Source organism: Coregonus lavaretus, assembly GCF_964263955.1.
Source record: "Coregonus lavaretus genome assembly, chromosome: 9".
Classification (NCBI taxonomy): domain Eukaryota; kingdom Metazoa; phylum Chordata; class Actinopteri; order Salmoniformes; family Salmonidae; genus Coregonus; species Coregonus lavaretus.
In genome coordinates, this window is record NC_139996.1 from 12,790,728 (window position 1) to 12,810,286 (window position 19,559).

The following is a 19,559-nucleotide window of genomic DNA, read 5'->3' on the forward strand; positions in this document are numbered from 1 at the left end:
TACAAACAATAGTACGCAAGTATAAACACCATGGGACCACGCAGCCATCATACCGCTCAGGAAGGAGACGCGTTCTGTCTCCTAGAGATGAACGTACTTTGGTGCGAAAAGTGCAAATCAATCCCAGAACAACAGCAAAGGTACAAAAGTATCTATATCCACAGTAAAACGAGTCCTATATCGACATAACCTGAAAGGCCGCTCAGCAAGAAAGAAGCCACTGCTCCAAAACCGCCATAAAAAAGCCAGACTACGGTTTGCAACTGCACATGGGGACAAAGATTGTACTTTTTGGAGAAATGTCCTCTGGTCTGATGACCATCGTTATGTTTGGAGGAAAAAGGGGGCACTTGCAAGCCGAAGAACACCATCCCAACCGTGAAGCACCGGGGTGGCAGCATCATGCTGTGGGGGTATTTTGCTGCAGGTGGGACTGGTGCACTTCACAAAATAGATGGCATCATGAGGAAGGAAAATGATGTGGATATATTGAAGCAACATCTCAAGACATCAGTCAGGAAGTTAAAGCTGGGTCGCAAATGGGTCTTCCAAATGGACAATGACCCCAAGTATACTTACAAAGTTGTGGCAAAATGGCTTAAGGACAACAAGGTAAAGGTATTGGAGTGGCCATCACAAAGCCCTGACCTCAATCCTATAGAACATTTGTGGGCAGAACTGAAAAAGCGTGTGTGAGCAAGGAGTCCTACAAACCTGACTCCTCTGTCAGGAGGAATGGGCCAAAATTCACCCAACTTATTGTGGGAAGCTTGTGGAAGGCTACCCGAAACGTTTGACCCAAGTTAAACAATTTAAAGGCAATGCTACCAAATACTAATTGAGTGTATGTAAACTTCTGACCCACTGGGAATGTGATGAAAGAAATAAAAGCTGAAATAAATCACTCTCTACTATTATTCTGACATTTCACATTCTTAAAATAAAGTGGTGATCCTAACTGACCTAAGACAAGGAATTTTTACTAGGATTAAATGTCAGGAATTGTGAATGTATTTGGCTAAGGTGTATGTAAACTTCCGACTTCAACTGTATATACAGTACCAGTTAAAAGTTTGGACACACCCACTCATTCAGTGGGACCATCATTTGTTTTTCAACAGGACAATGACCCAACACACCTCCAGGCTGTTTAAGGGCTATTTTACCAAGAAGGAGAGTGATGGAGTGCTGCATCAGATTACCTGGCCTCCACAATCCCCTGACCTCAACCCAATTGAGATGGTTTGGGATGAGTCGGACGGCAGAGTGAAAGAAAAGCAGCCAACAAGTTTTTGGCATATGTGGGAACTCCTTCAAAACTGTTGGAAAAGCATTCCAGGTGAAGCTGGTTGAGAGAATGCCAAGAGTGTGCAACGTTGTCATCAAGGCAAAGGGTGGCTACTTTGAAGAATCTCAAATATAAAATATGTTTTGATTTGTTTAACAGTTCTTTGGTTACTACATGATTCCATATGTGTTATTTCATCATTTTGATGTCTTCACTATTATTCTACAATGTAGAAAATAGTCAAAATAAAGAAAAACCCTTGAATGAGTAGGTGTGTCCAAACTTTTGTCTGGTACTGTATATGTATATATACACACTGAACCAAAATATATAAGCAACATGTAAAGTGTTGGTCCAATGTTTCATGAGCTGAAATAAAAGATCCCAGAAATTCTCCAGATGCACAAAAAGCTTATTTCTCTAAAGGAAATGGCACACATTTGTTTACACCCTGTTAGTGAGCATTTCTCCTTTGTCAAGATTATCCATCCACCAGAGCTGTTGTCAGAGAATTGAATGTTAATTTCTCTACCATAAGCCGCCTCCAACGTCATTTGGCAGTACGTCCAACTGACCTCACAACCGCAGACCACATGTATGGCGTCATGTGGGCGAGCTGTTTTCTGATGTCAACGTTGTGAATAGAGTGCCCCATGGTGGCAGTGGGGTTATGGTATGGGCAGGCATAAGCTATGGACAACGAACAAAATTGCATTTTATCACTGGCAATTTCAATGCACAGAGATACCATGATGAGATCCTGAGGCCCATTCTCGTGCCATTCATCCTCCGCCATCACCTCATGTTTCAGCATGATAATGCACGGCCCCATGTCGCAAGGATCTGTACACAATTCTGCAAGCTGAAAATGTCCCAATTAAACCATAGCCTGCATACTCAACCGGACATGTCCCCCATTGAGCACGTTTGGGATGCTCTGGATCGACGAGTACGACAGCTTGTTCCAGTTCTCGCCAATATCCAGCAACTTCGCACAGCTATTGAAAAGGAGTGGGACAACATTCCACAGGCCACAATCAACAGCCTGATCAACTCTATGCGAAGGAGATGTGTCGCCCTGCATGAGGCAAATGGTGGTCACAACAGAGACTGACTGTTTTTCTGATCCACGCCCCTACATTACATTTACATTTTTGTCATTTAGCAGATGCTCTTATCCAGAGCGACTTACAGTTAGTGAGTCCATACATTATTTTATTTTTTATTTTTCATACTGGCCCCCCGTGGGAATCGAACCCACAACCCTGGCGTTGCAAACGCCATGCTCTACCAACTGAGCTACATCCCTGCCGGCCATTCCCTCCCCTACCCTGGACGACGCTGGGCCAATTGTGTGCCGCCCCATGGGTCTCCCGGAGCCTGGATTTGAACCAGGATCTCTAGTGGCACAGCTAGCCCTACCTTATATCTGTATTCCCAGTCATAGATTAGGGCCTAATGAATTTATTTCAATTGACTGATTTCCTTATATAAAATGTAACTCAGTAAAATCTTTGAAATTGTTGCATGTTGAGTGTATATATAGTGCATTCGGAAAGTATTCATACCTCTTGACTTTTTGTTACGTTACAGCCTTATTCTAAAATGTATTAAACTGTTCCCCCCCCCCCTCATCAATCTACACACAATAACCCATAATGACAAAGCAAGAACAGTTTTTTTGAAATCTTAGCAAATGTAAAAAATATAAATAAATAAAAAGACATATCACATTTACGTAAGTATTCAGTCCCTTTACTTAGTACATTGTTGAAGCACCTTTGGCAGCGATTACAGCGTTGATTCTTCTTGGGTATGATGCTACAAGCTTGGCACACCTGTATTTGGGGAGTTTCTCCCATTCTTATCTGCAGATCCTGTCAAGCTCTGTCAGGTTGGCTGGGGCGCGTCGCTGCACAGCTATTTTCAGGTCTCTCCAGAGCTGTTCGATTGGGTTCAAGTCCGGACTCTGGCTGGGACACTCATAGTCATTCAGAGACTTGTCCCGAAGCCACTCCTGCGTTGTCTTGGCTGTGTGCTTAGGGTCGTTGTCCTGTTGGAAGGTGAACCTTCGCCCCAGTCTGAGGTCCTGAGTGCTCTGGAGCAGGTTTTCATCAAGGATCTCTCAGTACTTTGCTCCGTTCATCTTTCCCTCGATCCTGACTAGTTTCCCAGTTCCTGCCGCTGAAAAACAACCCCACAGCATGATGCTGCTACTGCTATGCTTCACCATAGGGATGGTGCCAGTTTCCTCCAGACGTGATGCTTGGCATTCAGGCCAAAGAGTTCAATCTTGGTTTCATCAGACCAGAGAATCTTGTTTCTCATGGTCTGAGAGTCTTTTAGGTGCCTTTTGGCAAACTCAGCTGAGGAGTGGCTTCCGTCTGGCCACTCTACAATAAAGGCCTGATTGGTGGAGTGCTGCAGAGATGGTTGTCCTTCTGGAAGGTTCTCCCATCTCCACAGAGGGACTCTGGAGCTCTATCAGAGTGACCATCGGATTCTTGGTCATCTCCCTGACCAAGGCCCTTCTCCCCCGATTGCTCAGTTTGGCCAGGCGGCCAGCTCAAGGAAGAGTCTTGGTGGTTTCAAACTTCTTCCATTTAAGAATGATGTAGGCCAATGTGTTCTCGGGGACCTTCAATGCTGGAGACATTTTTTGGTACCCTTCCCCAGATCTGTGCCTCGACACAATCCTGTCTCGGAGCACTACGGACAATTCCTTCGACCTCATGGCTTGGTTTTTGCTCTGACATGCACTGTCAACTGTGGGACCTTATATAGACAGGTGTGTGCCTTTCCAAATCATGTCCAATCAATTGAATTTACCACAGGTGGACTCCAACCAAGTTGTAGGACCATCTCAAGGATGATCAATGGAAACAGTATGCACCTGAGTTCAATTTCGAGTCTCATAGCAAAAGGTCTGAATGCTTATGTAAATAAGGTATTTATTTATTTTTGCAAACATTTCTAAACACCTGTTTTCACTTCGTCATTATGGGGTATTGTGTGTAGATTGATGAGCAATTTTCTTTTTTTTTACCGATTTTATACAGTGCATATATATATATATAAAGTTATTATTATTAAAATTAGGAATAAGCAAAGGCTTTGATTTCTGGTCAAACAGATGGAAATGGGGTTTTAGGCAACATCTACCAGAAAAGTCTTAAAAGGTATCAGAAATACATCAAAACACAACCCCTCACTCTCCCCTCTGCCACGCTCTCTCTCTTCTATCTGTCTCCAGTTAATGTCACCCCTCCCTGGTCTTACTGACACCTACAGTGCCTTGCAAAAGTATTCATCCCCCTTGGCATTTTTCCTATTTTGTTGCATTACAACCTGTAATTTAAATGGATTTTTACTACAAAATAGTCCAAATTGGTGGTGGAATGAAAAAAAATAACTTGTTTCAAAAAATTCAAAACAATAAATAACGGAAAAGTGGTTGATGCATATGTATTCACCCCCTTTGCTATGAAGCCCCTAAAAACGATCTGGTGCAACCAATTACCTTCAGAAGTCACATAATTAGTTCAATAAAGTCCACCTGTGTGCAATCTAAGTGTCACATGATCTGTTACATGATCTCAGTATATATACACCTGTTCTGAAAGGCCCCAGAGTCTGCAACACCACTAAGCAAGGGGCACCACCAAGCAAGCGGCACCATGAAGACCAAGGAGCTCTCCAAACAGGTCAGGGACAAAGTTGTGGAGAAGTACAGATCAGTGTTGGGTTATAAAAAAATATCAGAAACTTTGAACATCCCACGGAGCACCATTAAATCCATTATAAAAAAATGGAAAGAACATGGCACCACAACAAACCTGCCAAGAGAGGGCCGCCCACCAAAACTCAGGGACCAGGCAAGGAGGGTATTAATCAGAGAGGCAACAAAGAGACCAAAGATAACCCTGAAGGAGCTGCAAAGCTCCACAGCGGAGATTGGAGTATCTGTCCATAGGACCACTTTAAGCCGTACACTCCACAGAGCTGGGCTTTACAGAAGAGTGGCCAGAAAAAAGCCATTGCTTAAAGAAAGAAATAAGTAAACACGTTTGGTGTTTGCCAAAAGGCATGTGGGAGACTCCCCAAACATATGGAAGAAGGTACTCTGGTCAGATGAGACTAAAATTGAGCTTTTTGGCCATCAAGGAAAACGCTAAGTCTGGCGCAAACCCAACACCTCTCATCACCCCGAGAACACCATCCCCACAGTCAAGCATGGTGGTGGCAGCATCATGCTGTGGGGATGTTTTTTATTGGCAGGGACTGGGAAACTGGTCAGAGTTGAAGGAAGGATGGATGGCACTAAATACAGGGAAATTCTTGAGGGAAACCTATTTCAGTCTTCCAGAGATTTGAGACTGGGACGGAGGTTCACCTTCCAGCAGGACAATGACCCTAAGCATACTGCTAAAGCAACACTTGAGTGGTTTAAGGGGAAACATTTAAATGTCTTGGAATGGCCTAGTCAAAGCCCAGACCTCAATCCAATTGAGAATCTGTGGTATGACTTAAAGATTGCTGTACACCAGCGGAACCCATCCAACTTGAAGGAGCTGGAGCAGTTTTGCCTTGAAGAATGGGCAAAAATCCCAGTGGCTAGATGTGCCAAGCTTATGGAGACATATCCCAAGAGACTTGCAGCTGTAATTGCTGCAAAAGCTGGCTCTACAAAGTATTGACTTTGGGGGGGTGAATAGTTATGCACGCTCAAGTTTTCTGTTTTTCTGTCTTATTTCTTGTTTGTTTCACAATAAAAAATATTTTGCATCTTCAAAGTGGTAGGCATGTTGTGTAAATCAAATGATACAAACCCCTAAAAAATCATTTTTTTTTAATTCCAGGTTGTAAGGCAACAAAATAGGAAAAATGCGAAGGGGGGTGAATACTTTCGCAAGCCACTGTACCATGACACCTACCACCTACTCTCTTTCCATTTACTGTAACAAGCATCCTCACCCCCTAAGCACCGACTGACACCGGACGTCCATGGACGTTGATAAGTAATTGAAATTTGGTCAGTCCGCCCTGGTTGGACCAAATCTGAACCAATCATAGATGTCTATGTTTCACAAGTTTGGACAGCACAGTACAGTACAGTAGAGCACAGTAACGTACAGTACATGACAGTAAAGTAAAGTACAGTATAGAACAGTACAGTACAGAACAGTAAAGAAAAACCGAGTACAGTACAATATACTACTGTACAGTACATTTGTTCATTAGAGTAGACTTCAGCACAGTAGAGCACACTAGAGTAGAGTACAGTATAATCTACTGCATTGTACTGTATTGTACTGTAGAAATCTACTTTACTGTACTCAACTGTACTGTACTGTACTGTACTGTGATGTCTAAACTTGTGAAACAGACGTCTATGATTGGTTCAGATTTGGTCCGGACCAACCAAATGTGGTCTTGTTTGGAGGCGGAGCTCATTAGAATAATAACCAGTGTGTAGAATAATACCCAAATATGCAAAAGCAGGATATTACATATTTCTACCTTGGTGTACCTATTCAGCATACATCACCATGAAGAGAAGGATATTCATAGTTATGCATTTCTCTATAGTACAGGTCAGGGACCCATAATGTAATAACATTACCATAATGCCGTTACCGGATGTAAATCCACTTCACCTACTGTAGTTCAATAACCAATTTTTATTTTTTTTACTCAAGGTGTGATGTCATAGCTGACACACCATTCTTTCTGCAGACATCTTTGATTCTTAATTCGGAGTAGATATTTAACAGAGTTTTTGGAAAACGTGTTCGCATAAAAAAACTGCGGGAGATTTTACCGTAATTCTGTTATGAAACTTTGCATCTGCACAGTTCTTCTAGTAAATGTGTTTTTGTGAAGTTTTCTGCGTAAATTGTTCAAAGTACTGTAGTCCTTGTGCATAGAGTTGTATGGTTTGTTAAACTTTGAAATCATTGGTTTTGGTTTGGCATACATTTAAAAGTGAAAAATCAGTCAAAATGTAATTCCGTTAACGTGGAATTGCCCATAGCCTAATGGAAGGGAAACATTGGTTTTAGAGCTTGCCATGCATATTTCACCACCACCAGTGTCACGGTTTCGGCCGAGGCTGCTCCTCTTCCTTGTTCGGGCAGGCTTCGGCGGTCGTCGTCTCCGGAGTACTAGCTGCCACCGTTCTATGTTTCATGTTCATTTGGTTTTGTCTGTTCATAACACCTGTCCCTTATTTGTGTCTTAATTGTTTCCCTATTTAGTTTCGTGTGTTTGGGTCAGGTGTTATGCGTGATTGTTTATTGTCAGCCTGCCTCTGAGTAGTTTATTGTATCTCTCGTTGTTGTTACCCGAGAGCTCGCACTGCGTGCGCTTTTCTTGTTTAGACGCACTGTGTTTTGTGCGTAATTGTTTGCGCCACCCGGTTGGGTTGGCGACTCATTGTTCACGTGTTTTGAACATTACTAAAGACGGTTGAAGTCATCCTGGTTCCTGCGCTTGATTCCTTCCACTCACCTACACACACCACTCTGACAGAATCACGCATCATCATGGAATCAGCAGGAGAGACCACGCCGACAGCCGAGATGGCTGAACGTCTTCGTGGTCAGGAGGACCGCATAAATCAGGTCTGTCACGCCCTGGAGGGGGTGATGAATACCCTGCACCGATGGGAGACCAGCGGGGTTCCCACACCTCCACGAACCGACCCAGCTCCATCGGTCAGCCCTCCTGTCTCATCTCCGGAACCAAGTGGGATTCGGCTCTCGCTCCCGAGGGCGTACGACGGCTCCACTGCCGGGTGTCAAGGGTTCCTGCTGCAGGTGGAGCTCTACCTCGCCACCGTACACCCGGCGCCCTCGGGACACGAGAGCGTCTCAGCCCTCATCTCCTGTCTCACCGGCAAGGCGTTGGAGTGGGCCAACGCCGAGTGGAGGAGAATGGACGCCGCTACCACGAACTATGCGGAGTTCTCCCGCCGCTTCCGCGCTGTGTTCGACCATCCACCAGAGGGGAAGGCGGCGGGGGAGCGGCTATTCTACCTCCGACAGGGGATGAGGAGCGCCCAGGACTTTGCCTTGGAGTTTCGGACCCTAGCGGCTGATGCAGGGTGGAATGAGCGGGCCCATATCGACCATTTCCGCTGCAGCCTCCGGGAGGACGTCCAGCGAGAGTTGGCGTGCAGGGACACTTCGTTGACTTTCGACCAGCTTGTCGACATGGCCATCCGGCTGGATACCCTGCTCGCCACCCATGGGCGTCCCGGGAGGGGGGGTTCGCCCATTCCACTCTCCAACACCTCCGAGCCGAGCCCTATGGAGCTCGGAGGTGCTGGCGCTAGGGAACGCAGGAGGAGGAGCCCGAGGGGACCCGGCCCTTGCACCAACTGTGGTCGTGGAGGGCACACCGCGGCTAGGTGTTGGGGCGGGTTCTCCAGTGAGGGAGAGGGCAGGTCACGCATTGGGGGGTCCACCCAGGTGAGTAGGCGCCCTGCTTACCCAGAGCTTTCTGTCGTGCACCTAACCTTGCCTGTTTGTTTCCCACAGGTTGCACCTCGTTCCCAGCATAAGGCGCTAGTAGATTCAGGCGCAGCTGGGAATTTTGTAGATCGCCAGTTTTGTATAGAGTTAGGGATCCCCCTCCTTCCAGTGGAGAAGCCTTTCCCCGTCCATGCCCTAGATAGCCGTCCGTTGGGGTCTGGGTTGATTAGGGAAGTCACAGCACCCCTTCAGATGATGGCGCAGGAGGGTCATGAGGAGAGAATTCAGCTCTATCTGATTGACTCTCCTGCGTATCCGGTAGTGCTGGGTCTTCCCTGGTTGATGACTCATGACCCTATTATTAGGTGGCGAGAGAAAGCTCTTAAAGGGTGGTCTGCTCAATGTGAGGGGCGGTGTCTGGGTGTTTCCATAGGGGCGACCTCGGTGGAGAGTCCGAATCTAATGTCAGCACTGCAGATTCCCCCCGAGTATGAGGATTTGGCACTGGCGTTCAGTAAGACTAGGGCGGCGCAGCTGCCGCCTCATAGACGGGGGGATTGTGCGATAGATCTCCAGTCAGGAGCAGCTCTCCCGCGGAGCCATGTGTATCCCTTGTCTCAAGAGGAGAGAAAGGCTATGGAGACGTACATCTCTGAGTCTCTTAGACAGGGATACATACGGACCTCCGTTTCACCCGCTTCCTCAAGTTTCTTTTTTGTGAAGAAAAAGGATGGAGGTCTGCGCCCGTGTATTGATTACCGCGGTCTCAATCAGATCACAGTGAAGTACAGCTATCCACTTCCTCTGATTGCGACTATGACGGAGTCACTGCACGGTGCGCAGTTCTTTACAAAATTGGATCTTAGGAGCGCATATAACTTGGTGCGCATTCGAGAGGGCGATGAATGGAAGACAGCGTTTAGCACGACTTCCGGACACTACGAGTATCTAGTCATGCCATATGGGTTGATGAATGCTCCCTCAGTCTTCCAATCCTTCGTCGATGAGATTTTCCGGGACATGCAGGGACAGGGAGTAGTTGTGTACATCGACGACATTCTGGTGTATAGTCCTACCCGTGCTGAGCATGTAGCCCTGGTGCGCCGAGTATTGAGGAGGCTGTTGGAGCATGACCTATATGTCAAGGCAGAGAAATGTCTGTTTTTCCAGAAGTCGGTCTCCTTTCTGGGTTACCAGTTATCTGCGTCAGGGGTGAAGATGGAGGTAGACCGGGTGTCAGCTGTGCGTAATTGGCAGACCCCAACCACTGTGAAGGAGGTGCAACGGTTCTTGGGTTTTGCGAATTATTACCGGAGGTTTATCCGGGGTTTTGGACAGGTGGCAGCTCCCATAACGTCTCTGTTAAAGGGGGGTCCGGTGCGCTTGCGGTGGTCAGCTGAGGCGGACAGGGCATTTGGGAGACTGAAGGACCTGTTTACCTCGGCGCCGGTGTTGGCGCATCCGGATCCCTCTTTACCGTTCCAAGTAGAGGTGGACGCGTCAGAGGCCGGGATAGGGGCCGTTCTTTCCCAGCGTTCTGGCACTCCACCTAAACTCCGTCCCTGTGCGTTTTACAGTAAGAAGCTCAGTCCGGCGGAGCGGAATTATGACGTAGGAGACAGGGAGCTGTTAGCCGTGGTACAGGCCCTAAAGGTGTGGCGGCATTGGCTCGAGGGGGCTCAACACCCTTTCCTCATTCTAACTGACCATCGTAACCTGGAGTACATCCGGGCAGCTAGGAGACTGAATCCTCGCCAGGCTCGCTGGACTATGTTCCTAGCCCGGTTTGTGTTTAAAATCACATACATCCCTGGGTCCCAGAACGGGAAGGCAGATGCTCTGTCTCGGCGGTATGACGCAGAGGAGAGGTCAGTTGAGTCCACGCCCATACTACCGGAGTCCTGTCTGGTTGCTCCGGTGGTATGGGAGGTTGATGGTGAGATCGAGCGGGCGTTACGCACCGACCCGAGTCCTCCACAGTGTCCTGTGGGTCGGACGTACGTTCCGCTCGAGGTACGCGATCGCCTCATTTGTTGGGCTCATACGTCCCCCTCCTCTGGCCATCCGGGTATCGGCCGGACAGTGCACTGCCTTAGCACGAAGTACTGGTGGCCAACGTTAGCTAGGGATGTGAGGATTTATGTCTCCTCCTGTTCGGTGTGTGCCCAGTGTAAGGCGCCCAGACATTTGCCCAGGGGTAAGTTACAACCCCTGCCTATTCCACAACGACCCTGGTCCCACCTCTCGGTGGATTTTGTTACCGACCTTCCCCCCTCACAGGGGAATACTACCATCCTGGTCGTTGTGGATCGGTTCTCTAAGGCCTGTCGTCTCCTTCCCATGCCGGGTCTACCCACGGCCCTACAGACCGCAGAGGCTCTGTTCACCCATGTCTTCCGGCACTACGGGGTACCCGAGGATATAGTGTCTGACCGAGGCCCCCAGTTCACCTCTAGAGTGTGGAGAGCATTTATGGAACGGTTGGGGGTTTCGGTAAGCCTTACCTCGGGTTACCACCCGGAGAGTAATGGGCAGGTTGAACGTGTCAACCAGGACGTGGGTAGGTTTCTGAGGTCATACTGTCAGGGCCGGCCGGAGGAGTGGGCGAGATATGTGCCCTGGGCCGAGATGGCACAGAACTCTCTTCGCCACTCCTCCACCCAACTAACCCCTTTTCAGTGTGTATTAGGGTACCAGCCGGTTCTGGCACCATGGCATGAGAGCCAGATCGAGGCCCCCGCTGTGGATGAGTGGGTGCGGCGCTCGGAAGAGACGTGGGACGCTGCACACGTCCATCTGCAGCGTGCCATACGTCGACAGAAGACGAGCGCCGACCTACACCGCAGTGAGGGGCCAGTGTACGCACCTGGAGATCGAGTCTGGCTCTCAACCAGAAACCTGCCCCTCCGCCTGCCCTGCCGGAAGCTGGGTCGGCGGTTTGTGGGGCCATTTAAAGTCCTGAGGAGATTGAACGAGGTGAGTTATAGGTTAGAACTACCTGTTGATTACAAAAATATTAACCCCTCGTTCCATGTGTCTCTCCTCAGGCCGGTGGTAGCTGGTCCACTCCAGGACTTTGAGATTGAGGAGACTCCTCCGCCCCCGTTGGACATCGAGGGGGCTCCGGCGTACACCGTGAGGTCCATCCTGGATTCTAGACGCCGGATGGGGGGTCTTCAATATCTCGTGGAGTGGGAGGGGTACGGTCCGGAGGAGCGGTGCTGGGTGCCAAGGAGGGACGTATTAGACCAGTCCCTACTGACCGATTTCCATCGGGGTCATCCTGCGCGCCCTGCTCCGCGTCGTCCGGGTCGTCCCCGAGCTCCGGGTCGGCGCACGGCTGGAGCCGCGCGTCAAGGGGGGGGTACTGTCACGGTTTCGGCCGAGGCTGCTCCTCTTCCTTGTTCGGGCAGGCTTCGGCGGTCGTCGTCTCCGGAGTACTAGCTGCCACCGTTCTATGTTTCATGTTCATTTGGTTTTGTCTGTTCATAACACCTGTCCCTTATTTGTGTCTTAATTGTTTCCCTATTTAGTTTCGTGTGTTTGGGTCAGGTGTTATGCGTGATTGTTTATTGTCAGCCTGCCTCTGAGTAGTTTATTGTATCTCTCGTTGTTGTTACCCGAGAGCTCGCACTGCGTGCGCTTTTCTTGTTTAGACGCACTGTGTTTTGTGCGTAATTGTTTGCGCCACCCGGTTGGGTTGGCGACTCATTGTTCACGTGTTTTGAACATTACTAAAGACGGTTGAAGTCATCCTGGTTCCTGCGCTTGATTCCTTCCACTCACCTACACACACCACTCTGACAGAATCACGCATCATCATGGAATCAGCAGGAGAGACCACGCCGACAGCCGAGATGGCTGAACGTCTTCGTGGTCAGGAGGACCGCATAAATCAGGTCTGTCACGCCCTGGAGGGGGTGATGAATACCCTGCACCGATGGGAGACCAGCGGGGTTCCCACACCTCCACGAACCGACCCAGCTCCATCGGTCAGCCCTCCTGTCTCATCTCCGGAACCAAGTGGGATTCGGCTCTCGCTCCCGAGGGCGTACGACGGCTCCACTGCCGGGTGTCAAGGGTTCCTGCTGCAGGTGGAGCTCTACCTCGCCACCGTACACCCGGCGCCCTCGGGACACGAGAGCGTCTCAGCCCTCATCTCCTGTCTCACCGGCAAGGCGTTGGAGTGGGCCAACGCCGAGTGGAGGAGAATGGACGCCGCTACCACGAACTATGCGGAGTTCTCCCGCCGCTTCCGCGCTGTGTTCGACCATCCACCAGAGGGGAAGGCGGCGGGGGAGCGGCTATTCTACCTCCGACAGGGGATGAGGAGCGCCCAGGACTTTGCCTTGGAGTTTCGGACCCTAGCGGCTGATGCAGGGTGGAATGAGCGGGCCCATATCGACCATTTCCGCTGCAGCCTCCGGGAGGACGTCCAGCGAGAGTTGGCGTGCAGGGACACTTCGTTGACTTTCGACCAGCTTGTCGACATGGCCATCCGGCTGGATACCCTGCTCGCCACCCATGGGCGTCCCGGGAGGGGGGGTTCGCCCATTCCACTCTCCAACACCTCCGAGCCGAGCCCTATGGAGCTCGGAGGTGCTGGCGCTAGGGAACGCAGGAGGAGGAGCCCGAGGGGACCCGGCCCTTGCACCAACTGTGGTCGTGGAGGGCACACCGCGGCTAGGTGTTGGGGCGGGTTCTCCAGTGAGGGAGAGGGCAGGTCACGCATTGGGGGGTCCACCCAGGTGAGTAGGCGCCCTGCTTACCCAGAGCTTTCTGTCGTGCACCTAACCTTGCCTGTTTGTTTCCCACAGGTTGCACCTCGTTCCCAGCATAAGGCGCTAGTAGATTCAGGCGCAGCTGGGAATTTTGTAGATCGCCAGTTTTGTATAGAGTTAGGGATCCCCCTCCTTCCAGTGGAGAAGCCTTTCCCCGTCCATGCCCTAGATAGCCGTCCGTTGGGGTCTGGGTTGATTAGGGAAGTCACAGCACCCCTTCAGATGATGGCGCAGGAGGGTCATGAGGAGAGAATTCAGCTCTATCTGATTGACTCTCCTGCGTATCCGGTAGTGCTGGGTCTTCCCTGGTTGATGACTCATGACCCTATTATTAGGTGGCGAGAGAAAGCTCTTAAAGGGTGGTCTGCTCAATGTGAGGGGCGGTGTCTGGGTGTTTCCATAGGGGCGACCTCGGTGGAGAGTCCGAATCTAATGTCAGCACTGCAGATTCCCCCCGAGTATGAGGATTTGGCACTGGCGTTCAGTAAGACTAGGGCGGCGCAGCTGCCGCCTCATAGACGGGGGGATTGTGCGATAGATCTCCAGTCAGGAGCAGCTCTCCCGCGGAGCCATGTGTATCCCTTGTCTCAAGAGGAGAGAAAGGCTATGGAGACGTACATCTCTGAGTCTCTTAGACAGGGATACATACGGACCTCCGTTTCACCCGCTTCCTCAAGTTTCTTTTTTGTGAAGAAAAAGGATGGAGGTCTGCGCCCGTGTATTGATTACCGCGGTCTCAATCAGATCACAGTGAAGTACAGCTATCCACTTCCTCTGATTGCGACTATGACGGAGTCACTGCACGGTGCGCAGTTCTTTACAAAATTGGATCTTAGGAGCGCATATAACTTGGTGCGCATTCGAGAGGGCGATGAATGGAAGACAGCGTTTAGCACGACTTCCGGACACTACGAGTATCTAGTCATGCCATATGGGTTGATGAATGCTCCCTCAGTCTTCCAATCCTTCGTCGATGAGATTTTCCGGGACATGCAGGGACAGGGAGTAGTTGTGTACATCGACGACATTCTGGTGTATAGTCCTACCCGTGCTGAGCATGTAGCCCTGGTGCGCCGAGTATTGAGGAGGCTGTTGGAGCATGACCTATATGTCAAGGCAGAGAAATGTCTGTTTTTCCAGAAGTCGGTCTCCTTTCTGGGTTACCAGTTATCTGCGTCAGGGGTGAAGATGGAGGTAGACCGGGTGTCAGCTGTGCGTAATTGGCAGACCCCAACCACTGTGAAGGAGGTGCAACGGTTCTTGGGTTTTGCGAATTATTACCGGAGGTTTATCCGGGGTTTTGGACAGGTGGCAGCTCCCATAACGTCTCTGTTAAAGGGGGGTCCGGTGCGCTTGCGGTGGTCAGCTGAGGCGGACAGGGCATTTGGGAGACTGAAGGACCTGTTTACCTCGGCGCCGGTGTTGGCGCATCCGGATCCCTCTTTACCGTTCCAAGTAGAGGTGGACGCGTCAGAGGCCGGGATAGGGGCCGTTCTTTCCCAGCGTTCTGGCACTCCACCTAAACTCCGTCCCTGTGCGTTTTACAGTAAGAAGCTCAGTCCGGCGGAGCGGAATTATGACGTAGGAGACAGGGAGCTGTTAGCCGTGGTACAGGCCCTAAAGGTGTGGCGGCATTGGCTCGAGGGGGCTCAACACCCTTTCCTCATTCTAACTGACCATCGTAACCTGGAGTACATCCGGGCAGCTAGGAGACTGAATCCTCGCCAGGCTCGCTGGACTATGTTCCTAGCCCGGTTTGTGTTTAAAATCACATACATCCCTGGGTCCCAGAACGGGAAGGCAGATGCTCTGTCTCGGCGGTATGACGCAGAGGAGAGGTCAGTTGAGTCCACGCCCATACTACCGGAGTCCTGTCTGGTTGCTCCGGTGGTATGGGAGGTTGATGGTGAGATCGAGCGGGCGTTACGCACCGACCCGAGTCCTCCACAGTGTCCTGTGGGTCGGACGTACGTTCCGCTCGAGGTACGCGATCGCCTCATTTGTTGGGCTCATACGTCCCCCTCCTCTGGCCATCCGGGTATCGGCCGGACAGTGCACTGCCTTAGCACGAAGTACTGGTGGCCAACGTTAGCTAGGGATGTGAGGATTTATGTCTCCTCCTGTTCGGTGTGTGCCCAGTGTAAGGCGCCCAGACATTTGCCCAGGGGTAAGTTACAACCCCTGCCTATTCCACAACGACCCTGGTCCCACCTCTCGGTGGATTTTGTTACCGACCTTCCCCCCTCACAGGGGAATACTACCATCCTGGTCGTTGTGGATCGGTTCTCTAAGGCCTGTCGTCTCCTTCCCATGCCGGGTCTACCCACGGCCCTACAGACCGCAGAGGCTCTGTTCACCCATGTCTTCCGGCACTACGGGGTACCCGAGGATATAGTGTCTGACCGAGGCCCCCAGTTCACCTCTAGAGTGTGGAGAGCATTTATGGAACGGTTGGGGGTTTCGGTAAGCCTTACCTCGGGTTACCACCCGGAGAGTAATGGGCAGGTTGAACGTGTCAACCAGGACGTGGGTAGGTTTCTGAGGTCATACTGTCAGGGCCGGCCGGAGGAGTGGGCGAGATATGTGCCCTGGGCCGAGATGGCACAGAACTCTCTTCGCCACTCCTCCACCCAACTAACCCCTTTTCAGTGTGTATTAGGGTACCAGCCGGTTCTGGCACCATGGCATGAGAGCCAGATCGAGGCCCCCGCTGTGGATGAGTGGGTGCGGCGCTCGGAAGAGACGTGGGACGCTGCACACGTCCATCTGCAGCGTGCCATACGTCGACAGAAGACGAGCGCCGACCTACACCGCAGTGAGGGGCCAGTGTACGCACCTGGAGATCGAGTCTGGCTCTCAACCAGAAACCTGCCCCTCCGCCTGCCCTGCCGGAAGCTGGGTCGGCGGTTTGTGGGGCCATTTAAAGTCCTGAGGAGATTGAACGAGGTGAGTTATAGGTTAGAACTACCTGTTGATTACAAAAATATTAACCCCTCGTTCCATGTGTCTCTCCTCAGGCCGGTGGTAGCTGGTCCACTCCAGGACTTTGAGATTGAGGAGACTCCTCCGCCCCCGTTGGACATCGAGGGGGCTCCGGCGTACACCGTGAGGTCCATCCTGGATTCTAGACGCCGGATGGGGGGTCTTCAATATCTCGTGGAGTGGGAGGGGTACGGTCCGGAGGAGCGGTGCTGGGTGCCAAGGAGGGACGTATTAGACCAGTCCCTACTGACCGATTTCCATCGGGGTCATCCTGCGCGCCCTGCTCCGCGTCGTCCGGGTCGTCCCCGAGCTCCGGGTCGGCGCACGGCTGGAGCCGCGCGTCAAGGGGGGGGTACTGTCACGGTTTCGGCCGAGGCTGCTCCTCTTCCTTGTTCGGGCAGGCTTCGGCGGTCGTCGTCTCCGGAGTACTAGCTGCCACCGTTCTATGTTTCATGTTCATTTGGTTTTGTCTGTTCATAACACCTGTCCCTTATTTGTGTCTTAATTGTTTCCCTATTTAGTTTCGTGTGTTTGGGTCAGGTGTTATGCGTGATTGTTTATTGTCAGCCTGCCTCTGAGTAGTTTATTGTATCTCTCGTTGTTGTTACCCGAGAGCTCGCACTGCGTGCGCTTTTCTTGTTTAGACGCACTGTGTTTTGTGCGTAATTGTTTGCGCCACCCGGTTGGGTTGGCGACTCATTGTTCACGTGTTTTGAACATTACTAAAGACGGTTGAAGTCATCCTGGTTCCTGCGCTTGATTCCTTCCACTCACCTACACACACCACTCTGACAACCAGGCCTGTTGTCAGTTAGCCTAAACCCATCACACCATTCCTGAAAGGTTCAGTGGGTTCAGACTGCTAACACCACACTGAGAGAAATCAACTTTGTCTCCTGTCTGTTAAAAACACCAACTATCTCTCTCTCCATTTCTCATCTGTCTCTATCTCTTCACCAACTACAGGACTAAAGAACTAATTAGAGAATCACATTATCAACATGAGAGACCCTTTTTTCCATTAGAGAGATGGCATCAAGCCCCAGCCAGCGAGCAGCAGATAGATTTTTCCTGATGAGTGCTTAATTAAAGACAAGAGTCCACTGCAGATGGAGAAGTAGCACCTCACTGCCTCCGTCTGTGACTAGCGCTACCGCACTGCTCAGCAGGCAGGGTCCATGTGGCCAGTCCACACGGCGAGTTTTGTGTAAAGTGGTGCGTGGCGATTTATGTATCCTTCCTAGAAGAAAGGGGGAAATGTCTGCTTTGATTACTCCATATTATTAATTAATCTTATCCCTTTGTGATTAATGTACTGTAATACGAGTAGTAGGCTATTTGGGTGGTGGGATAATCTTCAGAAGTCTTCAAAGGTTGTATAATATAAGTCGTATACTGACGAATCCCTTTACCCTAATCACTGACTGTGAGCAGCCTGGTGTGATGCAGGGCATCAGCTAAAACTAAGGTGACTATTGGAGTGGTGTCAGTTTGACTGTAAGCTCACGGGTACAAGCCCAATGCCCAGGCCCACAAATGGGATTTGTCTCTCAAGCAAAACATCAGACTCACTGTTTGCCTGCACCTGGATGGAGAATTACAACAAATTCCTGCTTCTGATGACCTTGGGTATTCAATAGGGGGAAGTTTGAGGTCTGAGTGACAATGTAGGCTAATCACTACGAAGGGTATACTTATTTAGTGAAGTAATGTGGTAACTGCCACTCAGAAGTGTAGAATTGAATAATCTAACAATGATAAATAAAATGTACCATTTCATGAACTTAGTCTTTATTCATGCAGCAGGGAAATAATGTCATAGAAAGTATTGCCATATCGAGGAGATTGAAATACTGATAGTTTTCCCGGAAAGCTGCCCTTTTCGTCCTCATGCTAGCTAGCAGCAGCCACAGCAGCCATTATGGAATGGCACTTTGTGTTGAACAAAAAGGAGCAGATTGGTTGACACTGCCATTCCAAAATGGTGGCATCGGCTACTACTAGCTAGCATGAGGACAAAAAGGGCAGTATTCCAGGAAAACAAGCAGTATTTCAATCTGCTCGGCGTATCAGTGTGGATAAAGGCAACATTTGGAGTACAGTGGCATATTCCATCCCTGCATTGAGGTATGTTTTCCGACTCATATCTCACGCCGGCTCCATGGTGTCTTAATGTAACCATGATTGTGTCCAGACCCCAGTGCAGCTCAGCGTACACAAGTGTAATGGTAGGGTCGGAATCTTCTGGCAAAATAAAGGGTTGCCCAGAATCTCACATTTCCCTTATTTTTATTTATTTCAGATACCAAATCAGTAAACTGCTATATTGACTTTACTTCATATATAGGTGCTTGATCTGATAATGAAAATATAATTCCCCCCTATATTAAACATTTATAAACATTAGAATGTATTGTTGTATTGGTGAATCCACAAAAATGCAGATTTTTGGTTAATGTGTTTTCAATTGCTAAAAAGTTATCAAACATTTTTCAACAACACATGCTTTAATTTGGGACAGATACTTATGGGTTTGGTAGGAACAGATTGAAGAGAGATCAGAGCAGGATCAGACTGAAGAGAGATCAGAGCAGGACCCTATCATTCTTATCTTTCTTGGGACAGAACATCCTGTACTCTCAGCTGAAGGTCTTAAATAGCATAAGAAGAGAAATTCGGTATTGGCTACAATATATCCTCATTCACATGCTTAGAGCTATGGAAATACAAAAAGGAGTGAATTATTACTCACACAGCGCTTTCATCCTGACTCCTTAAACCATTTCTGAAGAGAAATTGAGCCTTACAGCTACATAATAGCCCTCTTGTAGCTCAGTTGGTAGAGCATGGCGCTTGCAACGCCAGGGTTGTGGGTTCGATTCTCCCAGGGGGCCAGTATGAAAAATGTATGCACTCACTAACTGTAAGTCGCTCTGGATAAGAGCGTCTGCTAAAATGACTAAAATGTAAAAAAATATATGTATGGAAATGGAGGCCTGGGAGTCCCAAAAAAACTTCTTAACAGAAAGGGAA